Here is a 16494-nt window from a genome sequence, read left to right as displayed (position 1 = left end):
TTTTTCTTATAATGTCTTTTTTGGGTCTTAATAACAGTTGGGAAGTATTCCATCATCTCTTATTTTCTAGAAAAGATCATATAGACTGGTATTAAATCTTCTTTAAATATTTGGTAGATTTAACTAGTGAAGCCACCTGGGCCTGGAGTTTTTGTGGAAAGGTTTTAAACAATGAATTTAATTTCTTTAATATATTTAAGGCCATTTGTGTTACCTATTTTCTCTTGAGTGGGTTTTTTAATTTTGTGTTTGTTATAGGCTGAATTGTGTCCCCCGGAATTCAAAGGTTGAAGTCCTGACTGCCAGTACCTCAGAATATGACTGTATTTGGAGATAGGGACTTTAAAAGGGTAATCAAGTTAAAATGAGGTCATGAGAATGGTCCCTAATCCAAAATGACTGGCATCGTTATAAGAAAATGAGATTAGGACACAGGCACACACAGAGAGAAGACCATGTAAAGACACAGAGAGAAGACGCCTCAGAAGAAAGCAATTCTGTTGACATCTTGATCTCAGACTTCTAGCCTTCAGAACTGTGAGAAATTTCTGTGGTTTCAGCCACCTGGTTTGTAGTACCTTGTTATGGCAGCACTCAAATAGAGTCTTTCAAGGAATTTGTTCATTTCACTAAGTTGTTGAATTTATTGGCATAAATTTGTTCATAGTAGTGTCTTCTTATCTGTTCAATGTCTGTAGGCTCTGTAGTAATGTCTTTTTTTCATCCCTGATTTTGACAATTTGTATCTTTTCTCTTTTTTTTCTGACAAGTCTGACTAGAGTTTATCAATTATTTTTGGATCATTTCAAAGAATCTACTTTGAGTTTTATTGATTTCTCTCTATTTTTTCCATTTTTTATGTTATTGACTTCTGCTCTCATCTTTATTATTTTCTTTTGCTTATTTTAGGGTGCACTTACTCTCATTCAGTTTGCTTCCCTTCTTATAAGTCATATATACCTGTGTTTGGTTGATCTCCAGTGCCTCAAACAGTTATTCCTTTTACATTTTGCCAAAGTTTATAAATGTTATTGGCAGGAGGGTTAATCTTCTACAAACTTCTTTCACATTACCAGAGGCCATTTCATAGAACCACCATCTTTGAAGGACGATTTGGCAAAATCTATTAAAATTTTAAATGCCTCCATTTCTTGGTTTCTATTCCAGAGATATTCTTACACGTGTGCACATAGAAATGAGTACAAGGATTTTTCATTTCAACATTGTTTATAATAGTGAAATAATAAAAACCCTAAATGTTCTATAGCAAGGGTTGACAAATTTTTTCTGTAAATAGCTAAATAGTAATTTAGGCTTTTGTAGGCCATATGATCTCTGTAGCAATGTCTTAGTTCATTCAGAGTGTTACAACAAAATACCATAAACTAGGTAGTTTATATACAACAGAAATGTATTTCTCACAGCTCTGGAAGCTGGAAAGTCCAAGATCAAGGTGCTGGCAGATTTGGTGTTTGGTGAGGGCTTCCTTCCTGGTTCATAGACAGCCAGTCTTCTCACTGTGTCCTCACATAACAGATGGGGTGAGGGAGATCTCTGGGTCCCTTTTAAAGGGTCACTAATCTTATGCATGAGGGCTCCACCCTCACAGCCTACTTACTTCCCCCAAACCCTACCTTCAAATACCATCACATTGGTAATTAGGTTTCAACATATGAATTTGGAGGGACACAAAAATTCAATCTATAGCAAGCAACAACTCAACTCTGCTGAGATAATGCAAAAGTAGCCAGACAATACATAAATTATCTATGTATATGGCCATCTTGTTAAACAATTGTCTATGTATGTAAATGGCTGTGTTTTGTTAAACTTTCTGGACTCTGAAATTTGAATTTCACACGATTTCCAGATGTAACAAAATGTTTTCTCTTTTTTTAAAAAAAATTTACCACTTAAAAATATAAAAACTTGGGCCGGCCCGGTGGCGCACTGCTACAGTGTGCCGCTTGGGAGTGCAGTGGCGCTCCCGCCGAGGGTTCGGATCCCACATACAGACGGGCGGCTCACTGGCTGAGCAAGGTGCGGATGCAACACCGAGGGTTGCGATCCTGTTGCCGGTCCCGGTCCGGTACGGGCGCGACACTGAGGGTTGCGATCCGTTGCCGGTCACGAAAAAAGACAAAAAGGAAAAAAATAAAATAAAATAAAATAAAAACTATTTTAGATTGCAGGTTGTATGAAAATAGGTGGTAGGCCAGATTAGGCCTGTGGTTCATAATCAGCCCACCCCATCATAGATTTAACTATTTATGCACAAGTAAGCTATTTTTTCTTAAATTTTAATTTAAAAATAATTATAGATTCACAAGAAGTTGCAAGGATAGTATAGAGGTCCCATGTATTCTTCACCCAGTTTCCCCAAGTGGTTACATTTTATATAACTATAGTACAATATAAAAGCCAGGAAACTGATATTTCTACAGTGCGTGTGTGTATAGTTTTATGCCATTTTATCACATGTATAATCTATGTAACCTCCATTGCATTGAAGATACAAAACTATCCACCATCACAAAGATCCCCCTTGTGCTCACCATTTATAGTGACACCGCAGCCCCCACTGTCCCTAACCCCTGACAACCATTAATCTCTTCTTCACTTTTATAAGTTTGTCATTTCAAGAATGTTATATAAATAGAATCATACAGTACGTCACTTTTTGAGATTGGCTTTTTTCATTCAGAAAAACGTCCTTGAGATTTCTCCAACGGTGAGTTCTTTGTGATCAATGAAAGCTGAGCAGCTGTAAGTTGAACTCTCTGATTGTATTGACATGCTTTTTGGCTCTAAATTGGGGTTGCTGGTTACCTGGGACTCCCGTGTTTTCTCATAAGGAGTGACTTCTATAAATTTTGTGTCTTTGAAGTTTAAATTATCTGAAAAAGTGTAGGATGTGGAATCTGAAACATTCCATGACCTAAACGCTACTCCAATTTGTCCATCTTCCTCCAGAAAACTGCTGAGCTGGGTTTTCTTGTATTGACATCACCAGCCCAAAGATCCTGAAATGCTGGGGAGGGAGTGAGCAGTCCTGGGGAGCCAGTGGAAAGGGGGCTCCAGTTGCAGATGACAGCATTGTCCTTCCACCCCTTGGGAGCCCCATGCAGCAGCCAGTGGATCCCTATTGCTAGACACCATATGCAAGGCTCAGTGGGAGAGGCACAGCAAAGGGGACTGGATCCTCCAGAGCAAAGCTAGCTGGAGGACCCACCTACCACCTGTGTGCAACTTTAGTCTTTCTGGACAGTGGAAAGAAAGGGACTCCCTCCGTGGAGAGGCAAAGATCTCTGCTTGGCAGAGGAAGGTCCGCTAAGCTCCTTTCTGCACCATCCTGCTGTGCCAGTTCTCAGGTAAGATTATGCTTCGGAGGGGACTGAACGGCTGCTTTCTAGTGCGGTGGTTAAGGTAAAGACTTGGGAATCAAATGAGTGTTTATTTGAACCTGCAATAACATTTATGGTGTTTTCTCATTCTTAAAAATATTATGCAATATTTAAAATACACAGAAAAGTAAAGAGGGTACAAGAACAGACATCAGTATATCCATCAACCACTTATCTTGATCAAATCCTGATGTCTTGCATTTGTGGTTTACATATATTAAAAACAATAAAACATAACAAATGTAGTTAAAACTTTTTATTTCTCTTTTTTATATTGAGTTTTAGGAGTAGTTTATAAATTCTGGAATCAGATCCTTGACAATTTTATACAAGGGGATTTCAAAAAGTTCATGTAAAAATGAAATTAAAAGATAAAAATAAAAAATACAAACTTATTTCTTAATATAAGCTCCATGAAGTTCAAGACACTTTTTTGGAAGTGATGATAACAGCCATTTAATCCATCCCTAAAGAACTGAGAGTCCTGGGAATTTAATTATGTCAATGCAGTCTTTTTTACATTATTAACTGAAGAAAAATGGGTGCCTTAAAATTTTTTTAAGATTAAGAAACAAAAAGAAGTCAGAAGGAGCCAAATCAGGACTGTAAAGTGGATGCCTAATGATGTGCCATTGAAACTCTCACAAAATTGCCCTTGTTTGATGAGAGGGGCGAGCAGGCGTACTGTCATGGTGGACGAGGACGCTCTGGTGAAGTTTTCCTGGGCGTTTTTCTGCTGAGGCTTTGTCTAACTTTCTCAAAGCACTCTCAGATGTTGTCATTCTTTGGCACTCCAGAAAGTAAACAAGCAAAATGCTTTGACCATCCCCCAGACTGTTGCCGTGACCTTCGTTCTTGAATGGTCCACTTTTGCTTTGACTGGACCACCTCCAGCTCTTGGTGGCCGTGGCTTTGATGTGATTTGTCTTCAGGATCATACTGGTAAAGCCATGTGTCATCTCTTATTACAGTTCTTTGAAAAAATGCTTCGGGATCTTGATCCCACTTGTTTAAAATTTCCATGGAAAGCTCTGCTCTTGCCTGTATCTGATCTGGGTGCAGCAGTGTTGGCACCCATTGAATGGAAAGTTTGCTCAACTGTAATTTTTCAGTTAGAAGCCGAACCAGTCGAGACGTCTACGGTGTTGGCTATTGCTTCTGCTGTTAATCATCAGTCCTCTTCAATTAGGGCATGAACAAGATCGGTTTTTTCCTTGCAATTTGACGTGGGTGGTCTGCCACTGCAGGCTTCATCTTCAACATTGTCTTGTCCCTTCTTAAAATGAGTTATCCATTTGTCAACGGTGGATTCTTTGAGGCATTGTCCCCATAAACTTTTTGTAAAGCATCAGTGATTTCCCGTTCTTCCCCCCATGTTTCAACATCAGTTTTTTGGTTTTTTTTTTTTTTTTTAAAGATGACCGGTAAGGGGATCTTAACCCTTGGCTTGGTGTTGTCAGCACCACGCTCACCAAGTGAGCAAACCGGCCATCCCTATGTGGGATCCAAACCTGTGGCCTTGGTGTTATCAGCACCGCACTCTCTTGAGTGAGCCACGGGCCGGCCCCTCAACATCAGTTTGATGTTTGTTCTTGCTTCAATTTTAGCAGAATTCATGTTGCTCTGATAGGGGCTTTTCTCAACCTGCAGTCTTCTTCTTAGTGCCTCTAACTAGATCCTGTTCAGACATGTTATAACAAATTAGTATGCGTTTGTTGTGGTGCAAAAAAATTTTGCAATTCATACATAGTTTTTTCATGATATGTACTTTCCATGAACTTTTTGAAGACCCCTTATTTATGTTACAAGTATCCTTTTCCAAACTGTAGCTTATCTTTTCATTTTATCATATCTTTTATTGAATAAAAGCTTTAAATGCTCTTGTAATACAATTTATCCTCTGCTGAGTTGGAAACAATAAATATTAATATTCATTCTTTAAGATATGATTTTATGAAAAAACTTACGTTATTTAGTATTTCTAACTTTCGCCTTAACAGAGGAACTTTACAAATTTTAAGTACCCATTGAATAACTCGCATTTTAATCTTCTTATTTAAAAACAACATTGTTAAACACAGGAATTATATTTTTTTAATATGTCTATATTGCTATTTTTATTGCTAACTAAATTTAATGACATGTTTTATTCATCCCTGTGCTCAGCACTGGATTTTGAATCCCACCACTTCCCTCTTGGTTCATTTTATTCTGGACTGAAGTATTAATCACGTTTTTTATTTTCTTGAATTTCTGATTCTTTGACATCTTTGACATCTTGGGGCCTTGCTGACTCTGGAAGGATTGCCCCTCCCATGGCTGTCTTACCGTAATTGATTGAAACGAATCCCAGGAACCCTTAAAACAAGCCATTACTTTAGTGAGGGTCTGTAGGTGGTAAACCCTCTTAGTCTTTTAGGTATAAAAACCCTTTTTGTGGGCCGGCCCGTGGCTCACTCGGGAGAGTGCGGTGCTGATAACACCAAGGCCACAGGTTCGGATCCCATACAGGGATGGCCAGTTGCTCACTTGGGAGAGCGTGGTGCTGACAACACCAAATGAAGGGTTAAGATCACCTTACTGGTCATCTTTAAAAAAAAAAAAAACAAAAAAGCCCTTTTTGTTCATCTGGCATGAAACTCTAAATTGACAGTACTTACCCTGAGCCCTTTCCAAGACAGCACTGGGTTGTCTTTGGCTCTCATTCTCGCTGGTGGAAAGTCTGGTCAACCTCACTGCTGCTCTGTTACAGTTTGTTTTTCCTCTCTGGTAACTTTTAACATTTTCTTTTTGCACTGGATGTTCTGCAGTTTTGTTACCATTTCTTAGGTGTAGGCTAATCTTTCTTTTTCCTGCTCAGTGCTCATAATGTACCCTGGGAACCCTTTCTTCAATCCTGGAAATTTCTCAGCTATTCTCTTCAAATAGGTATTTTTTGTTATTTTCTCCATTTCCTGCTTCTGTAACCCCTATTAATGTTAGAACATCTCACAGTAGACTTCAGGTCTCATAATTGCTTTTTCAAGTATATCTTTTAATTTCTGCAGCTGTGTATCTTGTATCATGGGTGAATCCTCCAGCACAGTACTATCTTCCAATCCAGTAATCTTCTCCTCAGCTAGTTTCTATCTAGAATTTATTCTATCTCATGAGTTTTTAAAATTCTCAATGGTTATACTTTTCTAAGATTTCTAAATTTTCCATACGTACCTCATATTTCATTTTTGTACGCATTCTTCATTTCTGCCTGTTTAAAAATTTTTCTTTTTAATGAATGCCATTTAAAAAATCTCTTTGAGCCTCTCATAATGATTTTGAAGTGTTTGTGAGACTGTTTTGCATACTTAATTTTATCTGTAGTGAATTCATGCTCCAACGGATGATTTCGTTGGCTGTCTTTTTCAGTGTTTGCACTCTTCCTTACATTTTGGAACGTGGATTTCCTGGCTTATTTTGAGTAGGATGTTTTAGGCCTTTTGTTTTGTTTTGTCCTGGTTTGTTCTCTTCTCTCTCCTGCCTTGTCTATCAGTTTTTCATTTTTGTGGCGGTCTTCAGTAATTCACATCTACTCCCATCTAGGACTAAGCATTATAATGGAGTTTTGTGAATTCTGTCCTCTGGTGATGCTAGAGAGATCTAGGACCAGACAAGAAACCAGCAGGAGGCCTTGATTAATTTAGGTTCTTTCTCCAGCCTCCTCTCTAGGCCTAGAACCTCAAATAAACCTATGTTCCAGGCGGTGGGCCAGAGTTTGTTTCAGCCGTATTTCCCAACCAGCAGATCCACATCTCAACACCTGCCTTTAAGCAGGGAGGCTGGTGCCGTTCTTCCATCTCACCTGGAATGTTTTTAGTTCTATTACCCTGGAAAAGTCAAATTCCCAGGTTCTTTCCCTGCTCTGGCACCAGTGCTCAGAGGCCTGTGGCTTCTGCTACATTGCCCTTTTGTCCTCTTACTGGCTTCAAAGATATTTATCTTTTTTTGAACCGACTATATCTTAGAGTGTTTTTCTTTTAAAATTTTGTCTGTCATTGTTATGTATTTGGAGCAGAGGGGTGTGCTGAAGTAGGAAGATTTCCTGAAGGATGTCTTAAGAGTCCTTTTGTTGCAAGCCACAGATATGAGCTCTGGAATTTGCATGTAGGAAGACTGGGGAATAGCTCATGGGGTGAAGGGGTGTGAGCTGGAGCCTGGTCCATGCTCTGTTCCCAAGAGGAATTACAAGATTTCTAATCACCTTCAGTCATTTTGTCACTACCCTTAAGAGTCAAGTTCCAAAAAAAAAAAATATCTGATTGGCATTTTTTCTTGGGCTGTGGATAGCTTTCTTGGGGCAACTTGATTGAAAGTTTATCCAAGACTGTGTGCAATGAATGGGGTAAAAGCCCCCAAATAAAACTGGGGTATGGTTTCCTGTAGAAGCGATGTGGATGTTGGGCAGAACGCGCTGTAGATGCTCATTCTACTTTGCCACTGAGGAGGTTGAGAACAATCCTAACTGCTGGTATTTATCAAGTTCTTTCAAGTTTTTACCACGTGTCAGCCACAGTTCTCGGTCCCTTCCACCTTATCCTCACCCTATGAGATGTATGTTACTTTCATGCTACTGATTAAGATGTTGAGGCTCAGAGAGGTTAAATAACTTTCCTATGGTCACACAGCTGGGATTCACATCCAGTGGGCTGGGGCTGGAGACCTTCTCCTGAGCTGCTGAGCCTCAGGAGTCAGGAGCTTCTGAGAACTGAGGGAGGCAGTGCGGAGAGAGTCCCTGACACAGTGCTCCGTCCACGGTGGCCGCTCAAGCCCAGCCGAGTTGGTCAGTGTGGATCTGATTGGAACTCATTAGTTTATTTCCATATATGGGGAGCTATTTTCTCTTTGAATACCCAAGGAAATTATCAGCATAACAGGAGGGAATTCTCAAAATGTGGAGGCCAGGGTGGAAGTGTGCTGCAAATGATCTCCCCTGCATGCCGTCTGTCACCTCTTTCCGTCTGTCACCTCTTTCCAGCTGACGTGCAGAATGAATACACCCTGCCGTCATTCCCTTCTCAGGACTGCTGGACCCAGAAAGAAAAGCCAAAGAAGACAGGTGCTGCTGCTTTACTACAGATAGTCCTAAAAACCAAACTGCACGTTTTTACTGATGGGAAAAGTATATAATACCCTTTGAGCAAAAATGAGAAAGTACCCCACCCCTCCCAAAAAAGAATACTAATTGCTAACATTTACTGATGGCTTCACTGTGTCCCGGTGGGTTCTGCTCTTTGCATTCTTTCATTCTAGCCTCACAGGAGTCCCAGGTGGAGGTGTTCTTACCACCCCCATCTCACAGGTGAGAAAACGGAATGGAGAGGCTGAGTACTTTTGCAGTAACACAGTCAGAAGAGGGGAGCCAGCAGCCCCACCCGGTTCTGCTCCTCCACCCTGAACTGTGCATACTGCGTGGCTGCCAAAAAAGACAGCCATCTTTTCTTTTTTCCATGCCCCCATTCCAAAAAATGACACACAAGCTTCTATTTGAGCAGCCATCAAAGCATTTTCTCAAACCTAGGTGTGCACGAGATCGTCTTGGTCAGTAAAGGGATCTGAGGTCCTTGTGTGCTGGGGTCTGTAAGCTGTAAGCTGCTGAAATGTGTGCTTTGTTTGACAGTGGCCGTCACGCTGTGCTGGGACTTAACTCACATAACGTGCAAGCGAGGCTGTCTGGACAACAGCAACCATCGCTGTGATGAACTGAATGACATATTAGGAGATAGGGCTGTTTTCCCAAACGCATCACAGCTACAATCGTCTTTCTCAGGGAAACCTCCACAACATATACTTCTGTACTTTGCCAAAGCCCTAATGAGTTCCGACAACTTCTCCAAGCCTAATGAAGCGAATCCAGGCTTTCTCCCTTATTCATCAACGCCGGCTGGCCCAACGTTTCTCAGCCGAATTAACCAGACCTGGTTTGGAGCCCTGACTCTGCCCCTGCTGGCCTTGGGGCCATGGGCAAGTGACATCAGTCTCTGGAACTGCGCACAGTGAGGTGGCCGGCTCACAGGCTGTCGAGAGCTGTACATGCAGAGCGCCGTGTGGTTTTTCTCGTTCAGAACAGATAGTGCAGTGAAGCCTCCAGAACCTGGAATCGAGACAAGGGAGGAAGTAGCTGCCTGAGGAGTAAACAGGGAAGCGTTTGCTTCTGCAAAGGGGAAGGAGGCGGGGCCCTTAGGGAGAAGGTGGGTGGACTGGAGGGCTGGGTGCGACACAGGAGAGCCGCAGGGAGTGCAGACATGTATGAGGAAGGCTTGCAAAGCACTGGCCCTGGGGGGTGTGATAGAAGCCCTCTCTTGTCCCCCCAGGGAATCTTCCATAAGTTCTACTTTGTGCAGGGGCCTCTGGGTGAGTGGGTTTATTTGGGGGTGCTCCAAATAAGGGGGCAACAACAGTCACTGCTGCAGGGGTGGGTGGCTGATTCAGGCGCCAGGAGGGAGGAAGTAGCTGCCTGAGGAGTAAACAGGGAAGCGTTTGCTTCTGCAAAGGGGAAGGAAGCGGGGCCCTTAGGGAGAAGGTGGGTGGACTGGAGGGCTGGGTGCGACACAGGAGAGCCGCAGGGAGTGCAGACATGTCTGAGGAAGGCTTGCAAAGCACTGGCCCTGGGGGGTGTGATAGAAGCCCTCTCTTGTCCCCCCCAGGGAATCTTCCATAAATTCTACTTTGTGCAGGGGCCTCTGGGTGAGTGGGTTTATTTGGGGGTGCTCCAAATAAGGGGGCAACAATAGTCACTGCTGCTGGGGTGGGTGGCTGATTCAGGCGCCAGTTTGGAGCGGGATGGGCCGGGAACTTCAGGGAGCTGCCCCGTCCCGTGTGGAGGGTGGCTGGACCCTGCAGCTGCTCTGGGCAGCAGCTGATTTCCTCTCGCCGAGCACCCGCTGTTGTGCTCGGTGGCTGATCTATGAGACATTTTGGTTCCAGGTGATGCAGATGGAACTCACTCACCCTGGCTTAAGCAAGGCCCTCCGCTGTGGCCTGGGGGTATTGTGCTCTGATTGGCTGGACAGAGCTTCCACTGTGACAGGGCAGAGCGTGGATTCCCAGCCCACCATGGAGGCTAAGAGTGGGGACAGGTGTATCCTCAAAACAAGAGGACTTTTGCTGGAAAAAGGTGGAAGGGGGGCAGCCAAGAGAACAGCACTGCCCACCACAGTGGGCAAAGGGGAGGGTCACATCCTGCCCGCTCCACAGTCTCAGGGCTTTTCCAGCCACCAGAATCAGAAGGAGAGTTTTCTCCAGCAGGTCAACTGGTCCCCAAAAGGAGATGCCAAGAAAACGTCAGCAACAAATTGTACTCAGCACTCTTCCCGAAGGTATTCAAACACTCTCCGACGTGCTTTGTGAAGCCCGAATGCCACACCGCCCCTTCAGCAAGGGCAGGCTGTTGGTCCAGGCCCTGCAGGAGGGGATAGATGGTGACTGCCTCCAGTTGTTGACTCCCATGTCTGCGGAGGGCTCACCATGTGACAGGTGCTGCGCTAGGCTCTGGGATGAAGGCACAAAGATGTGAAGGATGACCCAGCTGCTGCATTGAAGAGCACGGGAGACACAAGGGGCTGGGCATTTGTCCAGAGCCCACGAGGATCCCAGTGTTGTGTTGGGAGAGAGGGCTGAGGAGGGGAGGTGTGCCAAGGGGCCATCTGAGTTGGGCAGCATTTTACTAGTAGGGGGTGAGGAGGGCAAAGGTTTGTCAATGCGGAGGGCCTGATTTGCGGGGCACTTAGGACTGGTGAAGTGGGCAGTTGGCCAGTGGAGGGAGAGTATGACCCAGATCACCAAGGGTCTCTTCTGCCCAGCTGAAGAGTTTAGACTTTATCCTGGAGCAACTTAGGGGTGTCTCAGCCAAGCTTTACGGCTTTGAGCAATAGAACTGACTCTGGCTGAGATAGACTAAAAAGGAATTGTTTGAAAGGAAACCAGGGGTCTCAAAGAATTGCTGAGAAATTTGGAGAAGCAGGCTGGATAAAAGACAGGGACAAGGAGAGCTGAAGCCAGAGGTTCAGCACAAATCACACCACAAAAGCGAGCCTGGGAGGAGGCCATTCACGGCAGCTTGCACCAGTAACCTCACTAGGGGCTGGGGGCTGGGGCTGTGGCTGGCATGATTGCCCTAGGTGCCCTTGGAAACCAGACGTAGCTGCCACCACTAGAGCCACAGAAGGTGAAATTCATTCTCCCACCATCCTCATGCCACAAACTCTGGTGTCAAGGTCTGGGGCTGGTGCATCCAACTGACAAAGTGCAGGTTACTTGCTCATGTCAGGACTGAGCTTCCACCAAGACCCATAATGTGGGAAGGTCCCAAGTGTAACAAGATGATGGAAAGCCAAAATGCACAGAAACAACAGTGCACACACTGTGGAGAGTGGTTTGCAGGAGGAGGTAATGGAGATAGAGTAAGATAGGAATTCAGTGGAAGAGTCTAGGCAAAAGACACTAAAAATCCCAAACTAGGGCAGAAGCAATGGCATTGCTAAGGAGAGGGCAGATTAGTTTACTTCAGAAGAAGAAACAGGAGAAGATGGTGAAGGAGGAACGGTGGCTGTTCCCAAGTTTCCAAATTGAGTAAGTCGGTCATTGATCATAGTTTTAATTAACATGGGGCATGCAGTAGGAGAAGCAGAGGTAGGGAGCAGGTATGTTGGATTTACTCCGGTTGTCTGTGGGACATCTGGTTGAGGTTGTTCAGGAGATGTGGGACAACTGTTTTTGGCTACTCAGTATCTATTCTCCCTTATTCTGAAAGCAGATCCACCCCTTTCCTTTTGGGAAACTAATCCCTTTCTCACTATCAGTCCTGTTGGTTCCAATAGAATTAAGTTCCCTCCTCTGTACTCCAGAGTGAGCCTGTGATCCAGGACTGGCCAACCCAGGCCATGGATATTGGTTTGGAAATGGAAACATGACCCAATCTGGGCCAATGAAAGTCAGGCCCCCGGGACTTTTGCTGGAACTATTGGGAAGGAAAAGCTTTCTTCCATGAGGGTCGCTGAACTGGTGAAATGTCAGCCTGGAGCTGCTGGGAGCCATCTAGTCACTACTCTGGGTGAGCTTGCTTGAAAACATAGCCAGCACAGAAGACGGCAGAGCCAAGAGCTGGAGACAGAGTCCTGCTGTCATTGACTGAGCACTTGTCTCCAGCTGTGCTTGAAGGTGGACTTTTCAGTTATACGAACCAAACATTTCTTATTTTCTTAAGCCAATTGCAGTTGGCTTAAAGCACTAGAAGATGAAAATTTCCTGACTTGACCATTGGGGTTTGGAATCTAGCACTTAGCAAAGAAACCAGGGCTGGAGAAAAATGCTGGGAAGTCAGAGCTGAAGCTGTGGATGAGCCCCCAGAGTGTGCAGGGGAGGCGACGGTTGTGGACAGAGCCACAGGCTGGCTGGCATTTGCCTGCTGGTACAGAAGAAATACATTTTAAAACACTTATAATTTCTTTTTTTTCTTTTTTTTTTTTTGTCTTTTTCCGTGTCCGGCAATGGATCACAACCCTCAGTGTCGCCCCCGTACCGGACTGGGACCGGCAACGGGATCGCAACCCTTGGCGTTGCCCCCGCGCCTCACTCAGCCAGTGAGCGGGAACCGGTCTGTATGTGGGATCCGAACCCTCGTCGGGAGCGCCACCGCGCTTCCCAAGCGGTGCACTAGTGCAGTGCGCCACCGGGCCAGCCCAAAACACTTATAATTTCAAAGCACTAATGCTGGGACCCTTCTTAGAAAGTACTGATGTTTGTAGCATATTGAGAACAACTAAAGTTAAATAATTAAAAACACGATGAGACCAGTGGGTTGGTTTTTCTTTTCTTTTTTCATTTCTAAAGAAAACCACTGAGATACTATTAGATGTTTTGGAAGCATTTTCAAAACAAGAGAAAATCGATATCTCTCTGAGGACGCTTCCAAGAATCACACACTGTACAGATGCCATCTTGCTACCTGGCTTTCGTGCCATGCCACTGCTTGCTTCAGAAGGTACAGTAATTGACAAGTGGTTTCAGATATTTTTCCTTTAAGAATCATGCTTTTTAACTCATTTAACCCATTTTCCCAGTGCCACTAAATCCCTAATGAATATTTAAATGACTGGAACATTTTAAAGACAAGAATCAGTCAAGTCTTGGAGCCTGATCACCAGCTGCTCTGAACCGCCTTTTGTATCATTTGAGCTCTTGCTTAAATTTTGGCGAAATTTGAAATTTTTTGCACGAACGCTTATTTTGTTGATTTTTTATGGGCATTGTAGCTGGATTGTTCTTGTCACTTAGAATCAGTCAAGTCTTGGAGCCTGATCACCAGCTGCTCTGAACCGCCTTTTGTATCATTTGGGCTCTAAATTTTGGCGAAATTTGAAATTTTTTGCACGAACGCTTATTTTGTTGATTTTTTATGGGCATTGTAGCTGGATTGTTCTTGTCACTCGTCATTGTAGAAGTAGACTCCCGGAAGGTCAGTTTCAGGAAAATTACAAAAATAACTTGAGTCTCATTCCAGCAATGGGAGGGGATAGAGTGGGAAAGCTTAGGCTTGGGGTCCCATGGCCCTGGGCTCTGCACCCAGCCTTGGACACTTCTCACCTGTGTGCGTCCCTCACCTCCACCGAGACTCAGTTTCCCCAGCTGTTAAATGAAGAAGATACTGGGCAGGGCGGTGTAAAGGCTCTGGTGAGAATAAGATGACATTAGCTACATCAGAAGATCAGATCAGTGTATGGCCCATAGCCAGGGCTTGATAATTGATAGACGTCAGTACATGAGCTCAATTCCTGCCTTTTATTATTTTTAGTTGTATACTAACAAAGTAGCATGTGCTCATTGTAAGAAAATTCAAACAATGTAGAAGTATGTAAAATAAAAAAGAAAGTTTCCCTCCTGCCCTCCTGCCTACTGGCCTCGCTCTAGGGTAACCCTTGGCAAGAACAGCCTTCCTGACTAGTCTTACTGGCATATTTTTGCTTGTGCAAATGTACAGACACACACTACACACCAGAAAATTGTTCAGGTATGTGTGTATTGGCATCTTTGCAAAACCAGTGCATATAGATAAATATGGACATTACTTCATTGTTTTTAAAGTTGTTCAAATAGTTGGAAGGGATGAGGCAACTGATTTTTTGGTAATAGCTTGATTGAGGTATAATTTGCATACCTACAGTTCACCCATGTGGAGTGCACAATTGAATGGATTTTGGTGTAGTCATGGACTAGTATAGCCATCACCACAGTCCATTATAGGACATTTTCACCATGTCAAAAAGAAACCTCTTAATCTTTAGCTATCACCCCTCAGTGCTCCTTCCTTCCTCCAGCCCTATGCCCACTTTCTCTCTTTATTTGCCTATTTGGACATTTCATATGAATGGATTCATATGACATGTGGTCTTCCATAACTGGCTCCTTTACTTAGCATAGTGTTTTCAAGGTTCATCCGTGTTGTTCCATGTATCAGTGCTTCATTCCTTTTCACGGTGGGACAATATTCCATCGTATGGATACACCACATTTTATCCATTCATCCACTGATGGACATTTGGGTTATTTCCAACTTTTGGCTATGATGAATAAATGCTGCTATAAACATTTGTGTATCACTTTTTGTGTCAACGTATGTTTTCATTTCTTTGGGGTATGTATACACCTAGGAATAGAATTGCTGGGTCAAATGATAACTCTGTTTCACTTTTTCCCAAGTGGCTATACCTTACATTCCCAACACCAGTGTACCAGGATTCTGATTTCTTCACATCTTCACCAACACTTGCTGACTTTTTTCATTAAAACCGTCCTGACGGGTGTGAAGTGGCATGTCATGTGGTTTTGATTTCCATTTCCCTGTTGACTAAGATGTTGAGCATTTTTTCATGTGCTTGCCAGCCATTTGTATGTCTTGTTCAGAAAATTGTCTATTCAGATCCTTTGCCCATTTTCAAATTAGGCTGTTTACCTTTTTTATGATCGAGTTGTAAGAGTTCTTTCTATATTCTACAGATACGACTACTTCATCGGATATATGATTTGCAAACATTTTCTCCCATTTTGTGGGTTGTCTTTTCACTTTCTTGATGCTATCCTTTGAAAGACATAAGTTTTTAATTTTGATGAAGTCCAGTTTATCTATTATGTTCTTCTGTTGTTTGTGCTTTTGGTGTGATATCCAGGAAACCATTGCCAAATACAAGGTCATGAAGATTTACCTCTATGTTTTCTTCTAAGAGTTTTATAATTTTGGCTGTTACATCTAGGTTTTCATCCATTTTTTCAGTTAATTTCTGTATGTTTTGTGAGCTAGGGTTCCAACTTCATTCTTTTGCATGTGGCTATCCAGCTGGCCCAGCACCATTTCTTGAGGCAAGTGAATTTTGGATTTTTGTCCAAACACTGAATTCTCTCATTAGTCCAAACAGTCTTTCAGCTGATGCTTGTTTTCACGTCTTCCGTGACCCTCTGCTATGTGAGGGTCTGGTTTCTCTGTCAATCTAAACCCAACTGTCTTATTTTTTTAAAACATTACTTTTGAATAGGTAATGTGATATATACAGATTTAAATTTAAACACAAATTTGAAAGACAGAAAGGGCATGTAGTGACAAGGTCTCCCTCTCACTGCTGTCCTCTGCCACCCGGCCTTTCTCTTTCCAGATGGCTACTTCCTGCTTCTTGGTATTTTATGCAGATTCAATGTATACACATATGTTCTTTCTCATATTTTCATAAATTGTAACACAGTACATACTCTTCTGTAGCCTGATTTTTTGACTTAAGTCATATATCTTAGAGATCTTTCCGTAACAGCCCTCCAAAGGACTGTCTCACGTAGGACTCCATTGCATGAGGGAACCAGGGTTTGTTTAACCAGTCCCCTGCTAGTGGATATGGGGCCGCTTCCAATCTTTTGTTATTTATTACAAGCCATGCTGTAAAGAATTTCTTTGTACTTATATAAATTTGTACGTGTAGATGTGTAACTTTAGGATAAGTCCCTTTAAAGGGAATATACTGAATCAAAGGATATACACTACATTTTTTGACAAGTATTGCCAGATTACCCTGCA

This window comes from Galeopterus variegatus, unplaced genomic scaffold, assembly GCF_000696425.1.
Source record: "Galeopterus variegatus unplaced genomic scaffold, G_variegatus-3.0.2 Scaffold551, whole genome shotgun sequence".
In the NCBI taxonomy this organism is placed as follows: domain Eukaryota; kingdom Metazoa; phylum Chordata; class Mammalia; order Dermoptera; family Cynocephalidae; genus Galeopterus; species Galeopterus variegatus.
Note: the sequence above shows the minus strand (reverse complement) of the source record.